The 23,114-nt window shown below is 38.0% G+C and overlaps 1 long non-coding RNA gene across 1 annotated transcript; it reads right to left on the bottom strand.

Annotated features, from left to right (window-relative positions):
- Positions 1–305: 305 nt before the first annotated feature.
- On the bottom strand, positions 306–16,869 carry LOC138908706 (uncharacterized). The gene is made up of 3 exons (XR_011415108.1): positions 16,676–16,869; positions 15,935–15,987; positions 306–525 (listed from the first exon to the last, which is right to left on the bottom strand). It is a non-coding gene; the product is annotated as an uncharacterized lncRNA (long non-coding RNA).
- Positions 16,870–23,114: the final 6,245 nt, after the last annotated feature.

Genomic DNA, 23,114 nt, shown 5'->3' with positions numbered 1-23,114 from the left:
GTCTCTCTCATATATATATATATATATATATATATATATATATATATATATATGTGTGTCACGCCCTAAACCTGAAGAGGCGTGGTCGACACCCGGTGCCATACTCGGTCCGAGTGTACCACTCTATAACTGTCAACTCTGGAGGGGTAACCCTCAACTTAGGCCGATGAGGCCATATTTTGAATGATCTGAAAATATCATCTCTCTCATCTGAGGGGTAAATATACCCAAAAACTCATATATATATATATATATATATATATATATATATATATATATATATATAAAACTGTGCATGCTGATGAGGCCGCCATGAACATCTACTAATATACAAAATATACATGCCTCTATAGATGACTGAACTGTACCATGGTCGGGACAGGGCCTCAACCTACCCATCAAACTTGTATATATAAAATGGACTCCAAGGTCTAGACCTGGTAACTCCGAGGAAGTGGAGCTTACCAACCAAGCTGATGTTTGACTTTGTCTGTTTGGAAGGTCTATCCAGCTGTCTATCAGGACCTGCATGCATGAAATACAACGTTCCCGACAAAAGGGACATCAGTATGAAATAATGTACCGAGTATATAAGGCAACGGAATAAGTGAAAGCTATAACTGAACTGATAATATAATAACTGAAAGCAATTCAAAGCTGATATGAAGATATGCTTATCTGCTGATACTGACTCAACTCTCTCAATATTGTAAGTAAAATAGTTGTCCGGCCCTATAAGGCTCGGTACGGATAACTGCTCTGCCGTAGTAGGCTTGCTCATAGGCGCTCGGCCATACTAGGCTCTGTATCTCGGCCATTCTGGGCTCGCGCATAGGCGCTCGGCCACAGTAGGCTCGGCATATAACTTACCATCTGATTAGAGATTGCCCAATAGGGGCCTGCCCACCGATTATATCTCGGTGGTGGTTAAAATAATATATACTGATATATATATATATATATATATATATATATATATATATATATATATATATATACCATCTACCCTCTTGACTGAAAGAAGACAATACTTAACTGAATGGAAAGTCCCAATAAAGGAGAATACTATAACTTATGAGACTAGGATAATGTTAATAAATTCAGGAATACGAACTTCTCTTTATGTCTCGTTATAAAACACATGTAGTTATGACAAGCTTATTTTATAATAAAACGGGCAGTATCTCCCCTATAATCTTTACTTCCTCACAATTAAACATAACACCAATAACAACAAGAATACAAAAATAACAATATGTATACATTATTTTCCAACTTTATATCCATCACAAAATACCACAAAACAGCCCACACACTGCAATCAGTTCATACACAAAATGACAACTCTAGTAGTGTCAAACAACCCGAAAATATAACGACGAATGACCAACCAACCACCCTTCCATTAGGTGGTGTTTCTCCACACCCTTTATCCTCCCAAACTACATAAAAACAGTAGCAACAGAGACAACCCAATAGCAACACAAAACAGCCCACAAAACACTCCCACAAGTTCAACAACTCAAAACTGATTTTTCAGTTTACTAAAACACGTTTCGACTTGTGTTTTCTTTTATATTGAGTAACACAAATAACAGTACATAATTAAGCCTCTTATCCTATAAACTATCTATGAATTAAACTTAAAAATAAGTTCACAACCAGTAAATAGTGACACAACAACAAACAACATACCACTCTTTCGAAACTCGCTAGGTCTAGTCTTTACGATCGAGTTACAACTCGTACAAGCATAGATAATGGAAGGATAAGCATAACCTTATCTTGGACAGAGTAGAACCCACGAAACCTAGTCCTTCTTCATCAAAAATTAGTCCCCCAACGTAGCTACATGAAGGAGAAAGATAAACTAGCAAGTTGTCCGGGTTTTCGGCACTAGAATCACATCATAACACCCGAAATTACCTAGGGTTTGTGTGGAATTTTTTGGGAGGAGTTGCAGGGGTCAATATTGTTTTAATGGTCTGAATGATGAGTGAAATAAATGAGTTAATTATCCCTTAAAAGTCCCCTCTTGGCCGACTTAATTGAGGCCTCTCCTTTTGGCAAGAAGGTGATGCACCTACTTGTGACCTACCAGTCTGCGCAGTCTTGCGAACACGCAAATATCTCTCTACTCCAATGTTATATCAACGAACAGTTTAATCAATTGGAAACTAAACTCGTAGATATTTAATTTTGTAGGTATATCATCCCGTAATTCCAAGTACATTGGGAGAAATGCTCAGCTATATTTGACCTAATTTTAAGTATATTTATGAGTGTAACCTGTGATGATCTTAGCCAACTTTTGTTCCACAACTCGCTTGGCTTCAAATATAATACACGACTATCACAAGACTAAAATGACTCATAACATAACCTCTTTATCATGAGCACCCTAGTCTCACCCCAAAAGTACATGTTATAACATTCCTAACTTGTCGACTTTCGATGAAACTTATTTTTTTCAATTCGTTTAGTTTTTAAGCCTTCCAACCCTCTTGGTACTTGCAGTTCATGATCTTAAATATTTGTAACCTCCAAGTTAACATGATTAACTTACTTTATGTAATTTCAAAGATGATCTCATTTCTGAGCTTACATCAATTGACTTACGACGTACTCTTACGTACGAAAACATGGGGTGTAACATGATTCCCCCCTTTGGAACATTCGTCCTCGAATGTTGGCTGATGCGCTTATGAGTCTCATAACCCATAGTTGTTACGAATATTTTAATACTGTCCTTGCCATCTAGGCAACTGTTCTGTGAATAAATTCAAAGGACATGGCATTCCCCCCTTTAGGCCTCTTTCTCACACCATGACTTGTTGTCAGAATTCTTCCAATCTCGTACCTGTTGCGATCTTCTGTCATGCAGCCTGCATGACTTTGTCCTTGTATATTTATCCTTATAGCTTTACTACATCTAGGTAGGTTATACTATACCATAACACTTACTTTGGTTTATTATTACCGAGGTGTGCTGCGCAACTCTAGGTTACTCTTTCGTTGCTTATCCTATATGTATAAATCTAAGCCCTTTAATGCTTTTTCATTACTGTTCATCTTTAGAATGACAGCCTAATCTCATCTCATACTTTGTAACTTTTATCCATCTATTATTGATTCACCTTAATATTGATCTATAGTCTACCACTGATAACTTGAAACCTCTTACTTAATATATTTTCACTAGGGCTCATGTCTTATCGGGAATATCTGCAGCTATTTGCCTGATCCACGTAGGGATGATACTAAACTTCAATAACCATATTTCATAGCATCCCAACTTGATTCATCTTATGGGGGTATTCTAATCCCATGCAATTCATGAAATGACTTCTCTTTGAATCATTACTCAATCGAAGGCCTAAATGTCATCCTCTTATCATTTATCACAATTACACCCTTATTCTACTAACAATGTAGCATTCCCTCTTTTCCAAATGCTCCTAGTCTTAAATCCCTCGAGTTTATTCAGGTTGTACTGAGCTTTTTATAACTTACGGAAACTATCAGCTCTGTTGTTTTTATGGGTTTAATCGCGAGGATTTACCTATTCTCGTTACCTTCTCACTTATCTTTTCCTATCCTTACTCCCGTCTACCTAAAACCTTGTCTCTCTGCCATACTTTAGCTTGTGACCTATATATATCTATTTATACTACTCTTAACCTTCCTTTAACTTGATAGCACCACATATTTCCTTATATTATTCAGGAACCTCAAGCGAGATATCACATCGTCTCTAACTCTTCTTTACTCTCTTAACTAGACCTCTCGATACCTGGACACCATAGGCTAGAAGATATGCCACTGACGACACAAGATACTGAATCACAACGCTTCTAATCCTCTATTTGAAGTCTGGACTATTCACAACCTTCTGCACTTGAGTATCTCGTACCTTCTTCACCTTTACCTTACTTACCTTTAAATCTAGCATCGTATTTTCTATCTCTTTCATAACCACCCTTCCACATAGGTGGAATTCACATCCACAACTTAATACACTACCATAATACTTGCACCTCTAGTGCATACATGTAATGACATGACCGGTTGTTTTGGGCATTTACGCCCCTTTCTACTATTTGAAGTTTTGAATAGATTCATACGATGTATTATGACTTGTGTGAATTGTTGGTTTTAGTTTTTAGGTATTTCAGAGTTAGTTTGGAAGAATAAAATTCAAGGTTTAAAGCTTAAGTTGAAAAGGTTGACCGGATATTGACTTACATGTAAACGACCCCGAAATAGAGTTCTGATGATTCCAATAGCTCCATATGGTATTTTGGACTTAGGACCGTGTCCAAAAAATTATTTAGAAGTTTGACCGAGGAGTTGGCAACTTACTCATATTTTTGGCAACTTCGGTAAACGACTTGGGATTTTCACTGATACACTTGAAAGATAGATCTATTTTCAGAAATTATGATTTAGTTGAGTATTTATTATTTGAGTTACTTCTTTTATTACTTGCTTTATATTGTTATGAACTGTTGTTAGTTATTGGAGTTGGACTCTGACCTTGGTACAAGCTCGTCATTACTTTCAACCTAAGGTTAGGTTTGTTACTTATTAATTACATATGGTCGGTTGTACTCATACTACACTTATGCACCTTGCGTGCAGATGTTAGCTGCTGAGGTTGCTATGTTCGATGGGAGATGGATTTGAAAATGTACCTGCATTCCGATTGTAGCTTCCTCTTGTTCATGGTAGACTTAGATTCGTAAAACTCTGTTTATATATATTTCAAATAGATAATGTATTTTTATTTCACATCAGCTTTAAATTCTAATCTTAGAAGCTCATGATTTGTACTACCAGTCCTTGAGGAATGTATCAGATTAAGATATTTCTTTACTTAATTTCTTTATTAATTGTTATTGGAATTGGTTAGTGGTTAATTGGCTTACCTAGCGGGTTGGGTTAGGTGCCATCACAACTAGTCGGATTTTGGGTCGTGACGAGATGGTATCAGAGCTCCAGGTTCCTAGGTTCTACAAGTCATGAGCAAATGTCTAATCGAGTCTTGCGGATCGGTATGATGACGTCCATACTTATCTTCGAGAGGCTACAAGGCATTTAGGATAATTTCCCATCTTTCTTTTCTTATTGTGCGAAATTGATTCAGCTTGAGACAAAAATCTTTGAATTCCTTCCACGCATTCGTGCGTGCATGTGAGCGCTCGGTATCAGCTGTGCATCGTCGGCTTGTGATTCCATGAACGAGGTTCAAAATGTGTATTCTGTGTTTTGGTGATGGGCCAGTCTGGAAAACTTGAGGCCAGGTTTGGACTGTAGCTTAGGCTTGGTAGCTTTAGTTGTAACTTGTACATTTGGAATCATATGTCCGGTAATGTCCCTATAAGTGGAGTTTGTGGCTCGATGAGCGATCGAATGGATATGAGATAGGTATGATGTGACTACAGGATGTGTTAAAATGGTTTAAATGTGACGAGAAATGTTTCCTTGGAATGTAAGGAGAGCCTTTGGGTGCTTGATGTTCGTTTGATGTGACGTACGGTCTTGAGTTATGAGTGCGTTGAGGGATCTGTCATGCTGTTTAATTGTAGAGTGAAGTAGATTTTCATGTCGTGTTGATGAGTTCAAACTCAGAAATATTAAGTTAATCTGTAGTAATTGTGGCTGCGAAAGAGTTTAACAAGATGCCAATTTGAGGCTAAGCAGGTGGGTTATCTCCTGCGGAATAATCTATGTATGTGTGTTCCTTATAATGTTGAGTGAAGAGTTCCTTTTCTCCCAGCGGGGTATAGGTATTGAGATTTGAGTTTGGATTAATTGAGTAAGTTGACTTGACCGTCACGGGGATGAAGGCGAGCTTAGTAGATGATTTGAGGTATTTTATGGTTTGTGTTACCTGAGTTTGTGAAGAATATTCGTGGAATTGACTGCGGGATTATGACAATAGTAGATTATGGGTATGTTGAGTTATCATATGTTTTGTTATATGGCTTTGAACCAAGTGAGAGAGTCTGCTATCTACGAATTGATTGCACTATTATGTGCGGTATTGGTTTTGGTCCGAAGCATACTTGTTGATTAGTTATGACTTGCAGAGGTCGAGATCGAGGATGACTCGAGTAAGAAAATTTCATGAATACGGGATATAATGCACTTATGAAAATATGAAAAAAAAAATCATGGAAGGATTAAGTTGTTAATTGCGAAGAATGTATCCTGCATGGAATATGAATTCGACTGGTGGTGTTAAGGCAGGATTACTTCTTTGAGTGTTGTTGTGCTAATGGGGCATGTGTCTTTTGGCTCGTCTAGGCTATGCAATTCAGGTTTGAGCAGAGTGGGTGACTCTCAAGAAGGTTCTAATGGGTCCGAAATTTATATATGACAATTGAAAATTTTTTTGGACTTGTGTATGGATAGAATCTGATATTTTCATTTGATGGTGCCGGGACTTACGGTAATTCTATATGACTATGGATTCTATATTCCAGTATAAGAAAGGTAAAAGGACAATTTTAAGTTCCCATAAGGTCTTTTCAGAGTGAGTGTCTCGGTTGTGGTATTTATGAGGGTAACTATGATGTGGTGAGGCTCTACAGATGTTTGGTGGCAATAGTCTTAGGTTTGGTAACCTACGTGGCTTGGTCGAGTTAGAGGAATTCAATCTTGATAGTTTGGTTATGTGTAAACAAATTTCAAAGTGTTCTTGATGGTTTTTACCATAGGTTTAGCCGGATTTTTTCTATCGGTGTGAGAAAGGTATTGTGTATTGTGATTTCCTCCTGGAAGGGAGCAAATGGAAGATTTCTAACTAATCGAGTATGTATTCTACTGGTGACTCATAATTGATATGAAATTCTCGTACTTTTCGTATGGTGATCTAATAGAGGCGGTGTGTCCTGTGGGATTGAGAATTGCATGTACAAGGTGGCAGTTAAGTTTTGAAGGGAAGGTTATGAATTATGGACAACATGATTAGTTTCGGACATTTAGATGAATGTTATAACTGTTCGGTGATTCCTGAGAATGGTGCGCATTTCAGAAGGCACTTTGTGTTTTGACTTACGAATGTTCATTGTTATTGCAGTACCTACCTGGTTGATAGACTATTGATATTCAAACTATTGTTATGTGGCACTGAAGAATCATAGAAGTATTCCTCGTGGAATGATCGTGTATGAGAGATGTGTTAGACATTCAGGTGGTGGAGTTGGGGATCAAATATGGTGATTCGTGTGTTCTATGGATTTGGAGACTGGGAGTTCTCAGAAGCAGGTTGTTTTGTGGTTGTGGACTATGAAGATGTGGCCAAAGCTAGTCAGATGATAGTATGTGTTATGGTTAGGTCGTTGTATACTTTTAGAGGGCTATTTGTCCATTCGGGGATGGCCGGAGTTGATTTGGGGGCCTATTGATATGCCCAATGAGGATGTGTATTCTACACCGGGTCGGATTTGTTGATTTTGAACTGCTATTGTTGAGGGATGTGCCATTCGGTTAGAATTGATTTTTATTCGTATCGGATATGTTCTATGTGTTACTATTCCATGCTACGAAAGGTTGTGATTCGTTGGTTATATGTACACATGGTACGATTCTGTTTGGGCCTTATAGTGGAATTCGAGTGAGATGGTGATTGGGGTGTGGAATGGTTGATTGCGCCTTAGTTATGGTCTTTTCGGATTGTGGTATATTGTGTTATTTGCTTCTCCATGGTTATGGTTTTGCACTTCATGTACTTGATGTCAAATTGCTTGTGGTTGTTGATTTTGAGCATTGTGGCTTGAGGTATTTCATATGGACCAGTACTTGGATGGGGTCACGCATTGCAGCTGGGTTATGTTGGGAGATGATCATTTGTGTTAGATTCGTGTGTCTTGGTTTTACTAGGTATGATGGGTTCGTAGCATTTCGGTTGTGGTGGTACTTGTTGAACTTGCGGGATTGTTCTCTCGTTTGAGTCATTTTCCATGATTGAGTATATTTGGAATGTTGCTTATTGGTGCACGGATTGCACGGGTTGTGGCTTTAGATTGTATTGATGTGGCATGTCACTAGAGTGGTTGTGTTGGATGAGATGAGGTCATTGGACCTAGAATGGATACTATAAGATTTGATTACAACGTGTTGGAAGAATAATTTAGAATTCGGCTTAAATAATTGGCTATGGTACTTGTTGAACGAGGGAAAGCTCTATGACTTGTTGATCTGGTAAGTGGTCATGAAATTTCGCGTGTTTCTTTCATTATCGGCAGTGTACGAAGGTTTTGGAACGAGGTGTTGTTTGATATGGGGTTTAATACCGGTATCGGGTTTGTTTTTAAGCAGCTACAGTGATTAGAAACTATTACGAGTATGTAGTATATCATGTGATTACATCTAGAGTTATGGCCAAGGCTTAATACAGCTTGTTAAGACTCATACAGTGTGTAAATGTGAGATTCAGGTATTTAAAAGAAATTTTTGGATGTTTGAAATTGGATTCCAAGGTTTATGGGCTAATGCTAAATTAGTAATTTTCAGTTATGTGATGTCATCAGGCCTATATGGAATAGGGTAACGTGGGATCATCGCCGGGTATGTGCGTGATAAGGTGAAATAGTAATTTGATGGTTTGGAAATGACTCTTGGCACGTTCGACAACGAACGTATGTTAAAGTGAGAGAGAATGTAACGACCCGACCGGTCGTTTTAGGCATTTATGCCTCTTTCTACTATTTGAAGTCTTGAATAGGTTCATACGATGTATTATGACTTGTGTAAATTGTCGGTTTTAGTTTTTAGGTATTTCAGAGTTAGTTTGGAAGAATGAAATTCAAGGTTTAAAGCTTAAGTTGAAAAGGTTGAGTGGATGTTGACTTACATGTAAACGACCCCGGAATAGAGTTCTGATGATTCCAATAGCTTCGTATAGTGATTTTGGACTTAGGAGTGTGTTTGGAAAATTATTTGAAAGTTTGATCGGGGAGTTGACTTTTTGATATCGGGATCAGAATCCAATTCTGAAAATTGGACTAGCTTCGTTATGTCATTTATGACTTTTGTGCAAAATTTGAGGTCAATCGAACTTGATTTGATAGGTTTCGGCATTGAATGTAGAAGTTCAAAATTGTTAATTTTCATTAGGCTTGAATTGGAGTGCAATTTGTGTTTTTGATGTTGTTTGATGTGATTTGAGGGCTCGACTAAGTTCGTATCGTATTTTAGGACTTGTTGGTACATTCAGACGGAGTTCCGAGTGGCTCGGGTGTATTTCCAGGTGAGTTTTGAGCGAGTCTGGGCATTTCAGCACTATGATGTTGTTCTGGAACTTTTGGAAGTACGGGGGCACATTTTGGAGTGCTGAGGCAAAGCCTTATGTGTGGACCACATGGAAAATTACGGACCGCAGAAGCAAAGTGCGGACCGAAGAATTCTTCTCGTGGCCGTAGAAAAGGGATTATGCAGGTTCAATAGTACGACTTTGGAAGCTTATATCTTTTAATCTACAAAGAATTTGGAAATGATTTTAATCGCAAGTTGTAGTCGTTTGAATCTAGTTTCCAGAAAGATATACCATTCATCATTTGGACATTTGTAGAGAAAGTTATGGTCAATTTACTGAAACCTGGTAGTGCAGAGGCTGTTGAAGTGCGGCCGCACAATTTGGATTGCGGCCGCAGAACCTGGAATGTGCGAACCGCACAAAAATTGTGCGGTCAGCATAATGAGGGATCAGAGTTTTGTTCTTTATAAACGAGGGTTAGAATATTATTTCATATTTGTACTTTAGGAGCTCGGTTTGTGGCGATTGTTCGTGGGATTTTCAAGAAATTCATCGGATTAAGTGATTCAAACTCGGATTTGGTTAACATACATGAATATATCATTGTTTTCATCATTTAATCAGTATTTTGAGATGGAAATTTGGGAGAAATTATAGAAACTTCATAAAACTAATTTTTGGGATTTGAATACCGATTCAGAGTCGGATTTTTGTGAAATTAGTATGGTTGAACTCGTAATTGAATGGGTTGTCGGATTTTGTGAGTTTCGTCGGATTTCGAGATTTGGGCCCCACGATCGATTATTCTAGCGGAGTTGGGATATTTCATAAATTGTTAATTTGTAAGTATTGGAGTAAATTGTGACAAGATTTGAGCCGTTCGGATGTTAATACGCATAGAATGGAGTTTCTGGGACATTGTTTAGCTTGCTCGATATTGGATTCAGCTTGTTCGAGGTAAGTAACTTTTCTAATCTTGGAGCTGAGGGTATGAACTCTGATTATACGTGTTATGTATTTGGTGTTAAGGAGACGCACTTGCTAGGTGACGGGCGTGTGGGCATGCACCGTGTGAACTGTGATTCCGTTATTTCTGTGGTACTATGTAGTTACATGCACTTATTTGTAATCATGAAATCTCCACGTACTAGAGTTATCGAGTTATGATTCGTATTAGAAACCATGTCTAGTCTACATGCTTATTTTATTGGGACCCACTGAGGTCATTACTACTGTTGAGTTATTTGCTTACATTGCAATGTCATACTTAGTCATATTCATTCATTACATATCATATCTCAGTCTCTGTTATTATTTATTGATACACCATATCATCATTTTCAGGCTAGTTTTATGACATTTTGAGCCCGTCTCTATGAGAGAGAGACTGGAGAGATTGATGACTGAGTGAGGCCGAGGGTCTGATTGTGAAGATATTAATGCTACAGCACATGAGTTGTCTGTGCAGCACGTGAGTTGTCCGTGCAGCACGTGAGTTGTCCGTGTAGATTCTGATATTGATACTATGTCACGTGAGTTGTCCGTGCGGATTATAGCGCTTGGGCTGAAGGAGCCCATCCGGAGTCTGCACACACCCCTAGTGAGCACGGTTGATTTATATTGAGGGATGGATCTTCCCTGGACATGGATCTTGTCCGAAGCATTTATATTGATGGATGGATCTTCCCTGGACATGAATCTGGTCCGAAGCATTTATACCTGGGGATGGATCTTCCCCATGGGCTGGATTGGCCCTACTCAGTACTGAGTGACTGATGGTCAGTTGATGTATATATTCCGGGATGGATCTTCCCTGGGCCGGATTAGCCGTATACAGTACTGAGTGATTGAGCATGGTGAGTGGAAAGTGTGAGATAGTGAGATTGAGTACTCTGAGAGTGTGAGTACATGAGTTCATCTCTGAGATACATTGCATTGGCATGCACACATGACATACAGGAATAGAGATGTGTTTTCCTCATGCTGTACGGTAACACGTCATTCATGACTTCTCACACATATTAGCTCATGGGCATAGTGATGCATTTTTCCACTAGCTATCTGGAAAGAAAATGAAATATCTTATTTATTATTGAAAGAATTTTTGGGAGAATTACTGTTTTCAAACTTACTCATATTTTTGGAAACTTCGGTAAACGACTTGGGATTTTCACTGATACACTTTAAAGGCAGAACTACTTTCATAAATCATGATCTAGCTAAGCATTTATTCATTGAGTTACTTATTTTATTACTTGCTTTATATTGTTATGAACTGTTATTGGTTATTGGAGTTGGACTCTGACCTTGGTACAAGCTCGTCACTACTTTCAACCTAAGGTTAGGTTTGTTACTTATTAAGTACATGTGGTCGGTTATACTCATACTACACTTATGCACTTTGCGTGCAGATGTTAGCTGCTAAGGTTGCTGTGTTCGATGGGAGCTGGATTTGAAGGTGTACCTGCGTTCCGGTTGTAGCTGCCTCTTATTCATGGTAGACTTAGATTCATAAAACTCTGTTTATATATATTTCAAATAGATAATGTATTTTTATTTCACACCAGCTTTGTAAATTCTAATCTTAGAAGATCATGACTTGTACTACCAGTCCTTGGGGAATGTATCATATTCAGATATTTCTTTACTGAATTGCTTTATTAATTGTTATTGAAATTGGTTAGTGGTTAATTGGCTTACCTAGCGGGTTGGGTTAGATGCCATCACGACTAGTTGGATTTTGGGTCGTGACAATACATAATCCGGTGGGAGCTTCATACTTACTCCTTATGAGGCTGGTACTTTTCTAACTGGCTTTATCGTAGAGTCGTTATAGAATATGGTTGTTGTACTATCTCTCTTGTACTTCTGATATTAAGAGTGATTCTGTAGTGTTTTTAATCACGATTTCTGTAATTATTTGGGTCTAATAATATGACTCCTGATTCACTTAGCTGATGTAACTCTTTAGTTTCCTCTTCTCTCTTATCCTTTAAGTAGGATTAAGCTATCTTCCGATCTGCGGTTCGGTGTATTAGTTATTACTTCCGCCTTTGATGGATGCTATAGAACATCCATCATATAATCTTCTAACAATTCACGCCTTTGTCTGTGAGGTGGACTCAATTCTTTCTTTTAACTTATACCGGAGTCTCCTATAGTTGTAGGAATATCAATATATATGTTGCATGAATAATACCTCGAAATATTAAATGCGTTCATAATGTAACTAACTATGGGTCATTGATCGAATAATTCCTTTCGTGCCTTCTCATCTTTCTTTAAAAGTAAGCAATTACTTTTCCTGGTTGTTCTGCCACTTGTTGCACGAATACTTGGCTTATCTTAGTGCCCACACCTATTTGAATTTTTTGCAACTCATATGATCTCGAATATTACTCTTTTATTTTTGTGATTTTTATTACTTCCCGTTCATTAGCCACGATAGGTGCCACTTTCTTATGGAGTGTATACAATGTTGTAGTGATTGTTGTTATAAGATCATTTCCTCTTTAGGTCTATATGCTTAGCTTGAAACCTTCTTCCTTATTTTCTCAGCTAGTCGTTCGTTGCAGTACTTTAGGAAGACCCTCTGACTCTTGTAAAGCTGCAAGCTTATTACATTGTATACCCTACGGAATTTCTGATGTTCTTACTCGCCTATCATTATCCTTAGTTACTTACCTTCATGCCTTTGTGCTCGTAAGGTTGCTTCTGATTTGAAATTTTGATTGTCTTCCCAGTGGCACTCTCTTTTATTTTCATAATACTTATACGGTACCATTAACTACCCCAACTCTTATCTTAATATTTCTTAATGATTACGATGTCGTATCTACGAGACTGAATTCCCTATGCTGGGGTTCACTAGGTTTATCTTGCACGATCTGCTGATTTATCTGTATCCTCTTGTCTAACCATAACTAGGCTCTTTCTGAATCAACTACTAACTACTCGTTGGTCCATTCTCACATCTATATCATGTGTACTGTCTCTTAAGTTATGTCCTTTATCTAACTTACCATTCGCACTAACTCGTTATATATCAAGTGTTCATTTGCACTTATTTATCAATAATATCCTATGAGGGAACCCTTACTGCATCCCCCGCCATCGTGCTTGCATAATATTCTCGAGTCATAACATATATGTCGGATCTGAATAAATGCAATCTCATCCCTTTTGCTTTTTTACCGCATTCTTTCTTTACTATTCCATAGTTACCACTTCATCTTTGGTATTTTTTTACATCTTCACTGACTCTTACTCGCCTTGCGGTAAACCTTCTATACCAAGGATATCTGAATTTCTTACGCACGAGAGTGACACCTAGTGTAACTGGGACACTTAGTCCCTTAAGTTTAACTCTGCTCACAGTGCTTGCTTTAGGGAAGCATATTCTTGAATGACCTTTAAAGGTTATTCTTTTGTTATCCATTCTATTTTTTCTAGAACGCGATCTCTAAAATTCTCACGATGTCGACTATTATCAAATCCTTTGGTCCCTAATTCATGTTTGATTTATTTTATTTACTAGCCCATGCTGATTTCTATTACTCCGAGGGGTCTAACTTAGCCTTCTGGTAATTACGTTGGAGTAGCCAACTCATTCTCTCGAAATAAGAATATGACTTCATGGATTATACTCTTTTATTGTCTTAAGGCATGTCATCTCTTGTCTTTTCCTTCACTTGACCATAGACTTTGTCCTCCTACCATATTTTGATTTACTGTTATCACCCATTTATCATACCTTAATCATAATGTTTCATTTAATATTTCTGTCTATCACATTATTCTAAAAATATCAACAAAGCATTGTTTCACTTTTAGCTCCCTTGTCTCAATCCACCTTTTTGGGTTACTCTAACCCAAGCTGGATCATGATATCCCATCCTTCTCTTAAACTATATATGTTAGCTTCTATAGGGAATAACTGAGATGGGTGTGGCCAATTGTACATACCTCTATTTCTGTTGAAGGTAACTTAGAATCCTTATATTTCTCTGCCTGAATTGGAAATTTGGATAATCTTCATTAACTAGGTACCTCGTACCCTTCTTCACCTTGCTTCTGTTACCTGTTGAAACTTATACTTTTACCTTATGATACTCCCATGGCCTGCTATTCGCGGAGTATGTTAGATATTCCTATCTTAGGGTCTTAAGTAGGAAATTTGCACATCTAGTACGCACGATCTGATAGGGCATCAAACTTGGCCACATTTTCATGAATTCTCTCTCTACTAGTGCCCTTACCTGCTGCTGTATTAGCCCTCTGGCTAGCTGTAATTTATCTAATTGCAAGTATCTCTATATCATTAGCAAATATAAGTCATGGCTCGAACTCTTATGACTCAGCTCTATAGCACGATTTAGATTTGAAAGAAGGGTAACAAACTCTTAAATGCCTTGTAGCTTCCTGTTTATATAATGTGTTGCACAACACATCTATAAACAAGGCTCTACTAGACACGACGTGTAAACTCCCTAGGATAGAATGACTCTGATACCAAGTTTGTCACGCCCCAAACCTAAAGAGGCGTGGCCGGCACCCGGTGCCATACTCGGCCCGAGCGTACAACTCTGTAACTATGCACTCTAGAGGGGTAACCCTCAACTTAGGCCGATAAGGCCATATTTTGAATCATCTGAAAATATCATCTCTCTTATCTGAGGGGTAAACATACCCCAAAGCTCATATATATATATATATATATATATATATATAGAGCCGTGTAGGCTGATGAGGTTGCCATGAACATCTACTGATATACAAAATATACAGGACTCGTCTACAAGCCTCTAGAGATGACTGAACTTTACCATGGTTGGGACAGGGCCTCGACCTACCCATCAAACTTGTATATATAAAATGGACTCCAAGGTCTAGACCTGGTAACTCCGAGGAAGTCGAGCTTACCAACCAAGCTGATATTCGACTCTGTCTGTTGGGAAGGTCTATCCAACTGTCTATCAGGACATGCAGGCATGAAATGCAGCGTTCCCGGCAAAAGGGACGTCAGTACAAAATAATGTATTGAGTATGTAAGGCAACATAATAAGTGAAAACTATAACTGAACTAATAATATAATAACTGAAAGCAACTAGGAGTCAAAGATGATCTGAAGATATGCTTACCTGCTGATACTGACTCAACTCTCTCAATATAGTAAGTAAAATAATTGTCCGACCCTATAAGGCTCGGTACGTATAACTGCTCTGCCGTAGTAGGCTCTCTCATAGGCGCTCGGCCATACTAGGCTCTGTATCTCGTTCATTCTGGGCATGCTCATAAACGTTTGGCCACAGTAGGCTTGGTATATAACTTACTGACTGATCAGAGGTTACACAATCGAGGCCTGCCCACCGATTATATCTCGGTGGTGGTGAAAATACTGTAATACTATATATATATATATATATATATATATATATATATATATATATATATATATATATATATATATATATATACTAACTACCCTCTTGACTGAAAGAAGACAATACTTAACTGAATAGAAAGTCCCAATAAGGGAGAATACTGTAACTTATGAGACTAGGATAATGTTAATAAATTCAGAAATACGAACTTCTCTTTATGTCTCGTTATCAAACACATGTAGTTACGAGATCATGCCAAAATGAAGAAAAGATTTAGCCTTAACATACCTTATCACAATCTGTCCAATAACCCCGTTAAACTCGTCTTATTGCACCTTAATCTACAATAATGATAACAATACTATCATCAAGTTATAGAAGGTACAACTATCACACAACGACAAGCTTATTTTATAATAAAACGGGCAACATCTCCCCTATAATCTTTAATTCCTCCCAATTTGACATAACAACAACAACAACAAGATCACAAAAATAACAACATGTATACATCATTTTTTAACCTTATATCCATCACAAAATATCACAAAACAACCCACACACCCCAATCAGTTCATACACAAAACGACAATCCTAGTAGTGTCAAACAACCCGAAAATATAACGACGAACGACCAGCCAACCACCCTAAAATTAGGTGGTGTTTCTCCACACCCTTTCTCCTCCCAAACTTCATAAAATATAGTAGCAATAGAGACAACCCAACAGTAATACAAAACAGCCCACAAAACAGTCCCACAAGTTGAGTAACTCAAAAAACTTTAGTTTACTAAAACATGTTTCGACTTGTCTTTTCTTTCAAATTGAGCAACACAAATAACAGTACATAATTAAGACTCTTATCCTATAAACCAGCCATGAATTCAACTTAAAAATAAGTTCGCAGCCAGCTAATAGTGACACAATAACAAACAGCATACCACTCTTTAGAAACTCGCTAGGTCTAGTCTTTATGATCGAGTTACAACTCGTACAAGCATAGATAATGGAAGGAGAAGCATAACCTTACCTTGGATAGAGTAGAACCCACGAAACCTTGTCCTTTTTCATAAAAAATCAGTCCCCCAACGCAGCTACAAGAAGGAGAGAGAGAAACTAGCAAGCAGTCCGTGGTTTTCGGTACTAGAATCACATCGTAACACCTGAAATAACTTAGGGTTTGTGTGGGATTTTTTGGGAGGCGTTTCAGGGGTTCAATCTTGTTTTCATGGTCTGAATGATGAGTGAAATAAATGAGTTAATTATCCCTTAAAGGTACCCTCTTGGCCGACCTAATTGAGGCCTCTCCTTTTGGCAAGTAGGTGATGCACCTACTTGTCACCTACCAGTCTGCGCAGTCTCGCAAAAATACAATTATCTCTGTACTCCAATGTTGTATCAATGAACAGTTTAATCCGTTGGAAACTAGACTCGTAGATATTTAATTTGGTAGGTAGATCATCCCGAAATTCCAAGTATATTAGGAGAAATGCTCAACTATATTTGACCTAATTTTATGCATATTTATGAATGTAACTTGTGATAATCTTTGCCAACTTTTGTTCCACAACTCGCTTGACTTCAAACATAACATACGACTATCATAAGACTAAAATAACTCATAACATAACCTCCTTATCATTTTGAGCTCCCTAGTCTCACCCCAAAAGTACATGTTATAATATTCCAACTGGTCGACTTTCGACGAAACTTATTTTCTTTAATTCGTTTAGCTTCTAAGCCTTCCAACCCTCTTAGTACTTGCAGTTCATGATCTAAAAAATTTTTAACCTCCAAGTTAACATGATTAACTTACTCTATGTACTTTCAAAGATGATCTCATTTCTGAGTTTACATCAATTGACTTACGACGTACTCTTACGTATAAAAACATGGGGTGTAGCCAAAATAAATAAATAAATAAATATATATATATATATATATATATATATATATATACACACATCAAATGGGAACAAAATTGTCAATATTATTCCTTTCTCCATGAGCTAATTTATCCTAATTAGAAAAAGAATAAGGCAGTTTAATTCTTTCTTGTACAAAAAGAATCAATCATATTCTAAGGTAACAAATATCTATATATAATAAAAGGAGAGGCAAAGTTACCATATTAAGCTAAGTGGAATAACCATAAGATGACGAGTGTAAAGTTTTAGGACAAAGCTCCAACACAGTTGTAGTTTTATAATATCTTAAAATAACAAAACGAAAAAGAAAACTATCAATTCAAATTGGGGAGTAGTTTCGAGTTGGAGTTTTAAAATTATTTTAAAATAAAAGACGAAAATGAAAAATAAAAAATTGCCAAATCAAATTTGGGGGTAGTTGAGAAATTCTCAACATTAATTTCAAGAGTTATACAAAATTATATTTATTGCATTATACTAAACTAGTAATTTACTAATAATTCATATGAAAGTTTAATAATATTAAATAATTGATAATACAATTAGATAAGTAAGGAACAAAAAAAGATATAAAATATAAATTTATGAAAAAAATTAAAAATATAAGACTTATAATTAGAATTATGATGAGAAAAGTCATACATAAACACATAACTAAACCATAACCAAGTAGTTAGAGAAAAAAAATAGTTTTTTTTTCGATCACTTTTTTCATAACTTTAAAGGTAGAAAAAATGATTGTTAAAGTTAAAAAAAAAAACATGTCTCATTCTTGCTTAATTCATCTTTAAAAAAGAAAAGGGATTAATAGGACTCTCTTGTTCTATAATTCAGTTACACAAGCCCTACTATTACATCTACACTTTACCATATATTTGACCAAAATAACGTTAATGAGATCATGATAATGCAAATTCCGCTAAAAGATAGTATTCAACCAAAATATTCTCTTACTAATCTTTAAATGGACCAAGAAGATACTTGTTATGATCTAGAAGTTCTAATTTTTATTCCCCAAATAAAGTGTAGTTAGTGAGGTTCGAAGCTGAATTTCGGAAGGTAGTCAGTTCACTCAAACGAAGGGCCAAGATTATAAGTTCGCTAATGAGCAGGAAGGGTAATGATCGTGCCACATCAGCAAGTTGTCATAAAACCCCAACTACATGAGAGAGACGATAATAAATTTCCAGTAATTCATTCTCCCCCAATTTTTTTCGACCTCCTCTCTTTCTATTCTCTCTCTCATCTCACTATAATTCTCTTCTCATCTAATTCTGCAGATTCTCAACGGCAATGACGTCCTTCTTAACTATGTTCTCTTAGTTTAATTCTGTTATTTTTTCTCTTGTAATTGAGCTCCAGTTTTACAGTTTATAAAATACAGAAAATTATCCCACAAAAAGTGTTTATTTCGATTCTAGCTTGCAATTGAATTTAGATCCATAGTTGGCTCCTAACAATTGGTAACAGAGTAGCGATTTTGCGACCTGTGTGGTAGGAATGGCAGAAGGTACTCATTTGAAGCTGATGGATGACAAGCTTGCTAGGCATGATGAACTATTGTGTGATGTGTTGAACAACCAGGAGGAATTTCGAAATACTCAGACATGGATTCAAGGTACTTTGGAGCTGATCCTCGAGAGGTTGACAGCACTAGAAAGAGCTCAAGCAGGCCAAAATAATGGAGGAGGATTACTACCTATTCCAATTCTGGAAAACAAGCAAAACAGACCTCAGAATGTGCCCATACCACCGCTCGGCACAGAATTTAAGAACTAGAGTGCAACAAATAACTGTAAAATGATATAATGCCGCTCGGTATGTACAAGTAACCTAGAACTAGAGTATACACAGAGTTCCTAACAACAACAATAATAACAACAACAACAACCCAGTAAAATCCCACTAATGGGGTCTGGGGAGGGTAGTGTGTACACAGACCTTACCCCTACCCCGAAGGAGTAGAGAGGCTGTTTTCGAAGGACCCTCGGCTCAAGAAAACAAAAAGACAAAAGGACTAAAAGGAGACAATATTAGTATCACCACAACAATCATAGAAAAAATAAGAACACCATGAAATCCTGAAGAAAGATGCAAAGCAAAAGCGATAGCTAGTAAATAGGTCCTTCACTGAAAAGCGAAATAGTAAGACACAATATTGTCACTAGTTATCTTAGACAAAAACCCTACCTGGCTAGTCCTACAATGGTACAAAGTAAGGCAAGACTCAACTATCTCCTAACCTACAACCCTAATACTCGACCTCCATGTCTTCATATCAAGTGTCATGTCCTCGAAAATCTGGAGCCTCACCATATCCTGCCTGATCACCTCTCCCTAATATTTCTTAGGCCATCCTTTACCTCTTCTTGTGCCCTCCATAACCAGCTTGTCACACATCCGTGCCGGAGCATCTGGGCTTCTCCTCTGAACATGTCCGAACCATCTAAGCCTCGCTTCCCGCATCTTGTCATCAATGGGAGCCACGTGCACCTTCTCCTGAATATCATCGTTCCTTATCTTATCTATCATAGTGTGCTCGCACATCCACCTCAACATCCTCATTTCTGCTACTTTCATCTTCTGTATATGTGAGTTCTTAACGGGTCAACACTCAGCCCCATACATCATGGCCAGTCTAACCACCTCTTTATAAAACTTACTTTTGAGTATCGATGGTACTCTCTTGTCACATAGGACTCCAGATGCTAACCTCCACTTCATCCATCCTACCCCAATACGGAGTGTGACATCTTCGTCGATCTCCTCTCCCCCCTAGATAACCGAACCAAGGTACTTGAAGATGCCTCTACTCGAGATGACCTGTGATTCAAGCCTCACATCCACGCCCACTTCCACCGGCTCGACGCTGAACTTACACTCCAGGTATTCCGTCTTCGTCCTACTCAGCTTGAAACCCTTAGACTCAAGAGCCTGTCTCCAAACCTCCAGCCTTTCGTTAATACCGGCTCGTGACTCATTAATCAGAACTATGTCGTCGGCGAATAGCATGCACCATGGCACCTCCCCATGAATATGGTGTATCAACGCGTCCACTACTAGGGCGAATAAGAACGGACTGAGCGCAGAACCTTGGTGTAACCCCATTATAACCGGAAAATGCTCAGAGTCGCCTCCTACTGTTCTAACTTGAGTCTTAGCCCCACCAAACATGTCCTTAATCTCCATAAGTCACAGAGTTCCCAAAACCCGAAAAATAATAACTCACAAGCTACAGAAGAAAACTAGTATCTCTATACACCAGAGTCTAAGAAAAAGAAGTACGGAAGGTAAATGACAAAGGGGAGAATAGAGAGGGACTCCGAGGTCTATGGACGCGGCAGATAGACCTTTAAGTCTATAAAGTCTCACTGGTCACTGATAACGGGGCTGATACGAAGTATCTGGATCTGCACACAAAATATGTGAAGAAGAGTAGCATGAGTACACCACAACGGTACCCAGTAAGTGCCAAGCCTAACTTCGGTCGAGTAGTGATGAGGTCAGGTCAGGGTCCCACTAGTATATAATAAATAAGGCAGAAGAATGTAACAATGTAATAAGAGACTGGAAATCTAACAAGAGGAATCTATAGAAAAATAATAGCACAACATAAAGGAATAACAGCAAGGAATCTCACGAGATACCGTCTTGTAGTCCCAAAAGTAAATATGCAAGGAGAACTCCCGAGGTACCGCCTCGTAGTCTCAAAAGTAAATGTGCAGGAAGATCTCCCGAGATACTGCCTCGTAGTTTCGAAAGTAAATTTGCAGGAAAATCTCCCGAGGTACCGCCTCGTAGTCTCAAAAGTAAATATGCAGGGGGATCTCTCGAGGTATCGCCTCGTAGTCCCAGAAGTAAATATGCAGCTCGAAACCGATGAATACAACAATTTACAACAAGAAAACTACAGTTAAGGCTGATACCGATAAAGGAAAAATAGGAAATCAAATAAACATGCTGCACATAGTTCAAATAAGAATTTAAGACATGTAGACATGCGAAATTAGGCTAAACAGGATAACTACACATGCTGGTATAACTCAATTAAGATGAAATAGGTTATTTCTCTGTAAAAATCGGATGTTATAACAAATAGCTCGTGTATGCACTTGTCACCTCTCGTACACGACGCTCATATATTACAGAAGTATCACAACAGTACCAAATCCTAAGGGGATTTTCCCCACACAAGGTTAGGCAAGCCACTTACCTCGAGCCAAGCTCAATCAATCAGTAAGAATGCCTTTTTCACGATTTTCCAACTTCGAATGGCCCAAATCTAACCAAAAGCAATTACATACCATAAATATAACTATAAGAAACTAATATAATTAATGAAATCAAGACTTTAGCAAGAAATTAGAAATTCTTCCCAAAAGTTGACCCGGGCCCACGTCTCGGAATCGGGTAAAAGTCACAAAATACGAACACCCATTCACTCAAGAGTTCACTCGTACCAAAATTACTCAAATCTGATATCCAAAACCAAATCAAAACTCCAAAACTTGGTTGATGAACTTTCCAACAATTTCCCCCATTTTCTCAACCCAATTCCTCAATTAATGATGAAATCAACTATAGATTAGTGGAATATAACCATAAAGGAGTTAAGAATCATTACCCAAAACTTTCTCTGAAAATCCTTCAAATAATCGCCGAAATCTGACCTCTCAAAGTCCCAAAATGAAAATGGGATAAAACCCTTGAGCTTAGCCTTTTCTGCCCAGCGATCTCGCACCTATGAGCTCTTAATCGCACTTGCGACGCCGCACCTGCGGAAAAACATCCTAGGTGCGGATTCCACTTATGATCAGGGTTTCCGCTTCTATGGACCAGGGATCGCACCTGAGATCTCGCTTCTGTGGAGACCCTTCCGCTTCTGCAATCCCAAAGCCTCCCAGGCCTCTCCGCTTCTGCGTTCAAGCTTCCGCATAAGCGACTCCGCTCCTGCGGCCTTCATGTCGCACCTGTGTGCCCGCACCTGCGGTCAACCACCAGAAGCTGCAATGCTTCAGCCATTCCTCCAACTTCCAATTCGATCTGTTAACCATCCGCAATCAACCCGAGGCCCCCGGTACCTCAACCAAAGGTATCAACAAGTCCTAAAATATCATACAAACTTAGTCGAGCCTTCAAATCACATTAAACAATGCTAAAAACACGAATCACCCTCCAAATCAAACTTAATGAACTTTGAAACTTCAAACTTCTATAACCGATGTCGAAACCTATCAAATCATGTCCGATTGACCTCAAATTTTGCACCCAAGTCATAATTGACATTACGGACCTACTCCAAATTCTGGAATCAGAATCCGACCCCAATATTAAAAAGTTCACTTCCGGTCAAACTTCCTAAAAATTCAACTTTCGCCATTTCTAGCCTAATTCAGCTACAGACATCCAAAACACAATCCGGACACGCTCCTAAGTCCAAAATCACCAACCAACAGAGCTAACAAAGCCGACGAAACTCCATTTCAAAGTCGTCTTCACACGGTTCCAACCACGGTCAAAATCCTATAACTTAAGCTTCCG

Source organism: Nicotiana tomentosiformis, chromosome 3 (assembly GCF_000390325.3).
Source record: "Nicotiana tomentosiformis chromosome 3, ASM39032v3, whole genome shotgun sequence".
NCBI lineage: Eukaryota > Viridiplantae > Streptophyta > Magnoliopsida > Solanales > Solanaceae > Nicotiana > Nicotiana tomentosiformis.
Note: the sequence above shows the minus strand (reverse complement) of the source record. Positions and strands in the feature narration are given on the sequence as shown.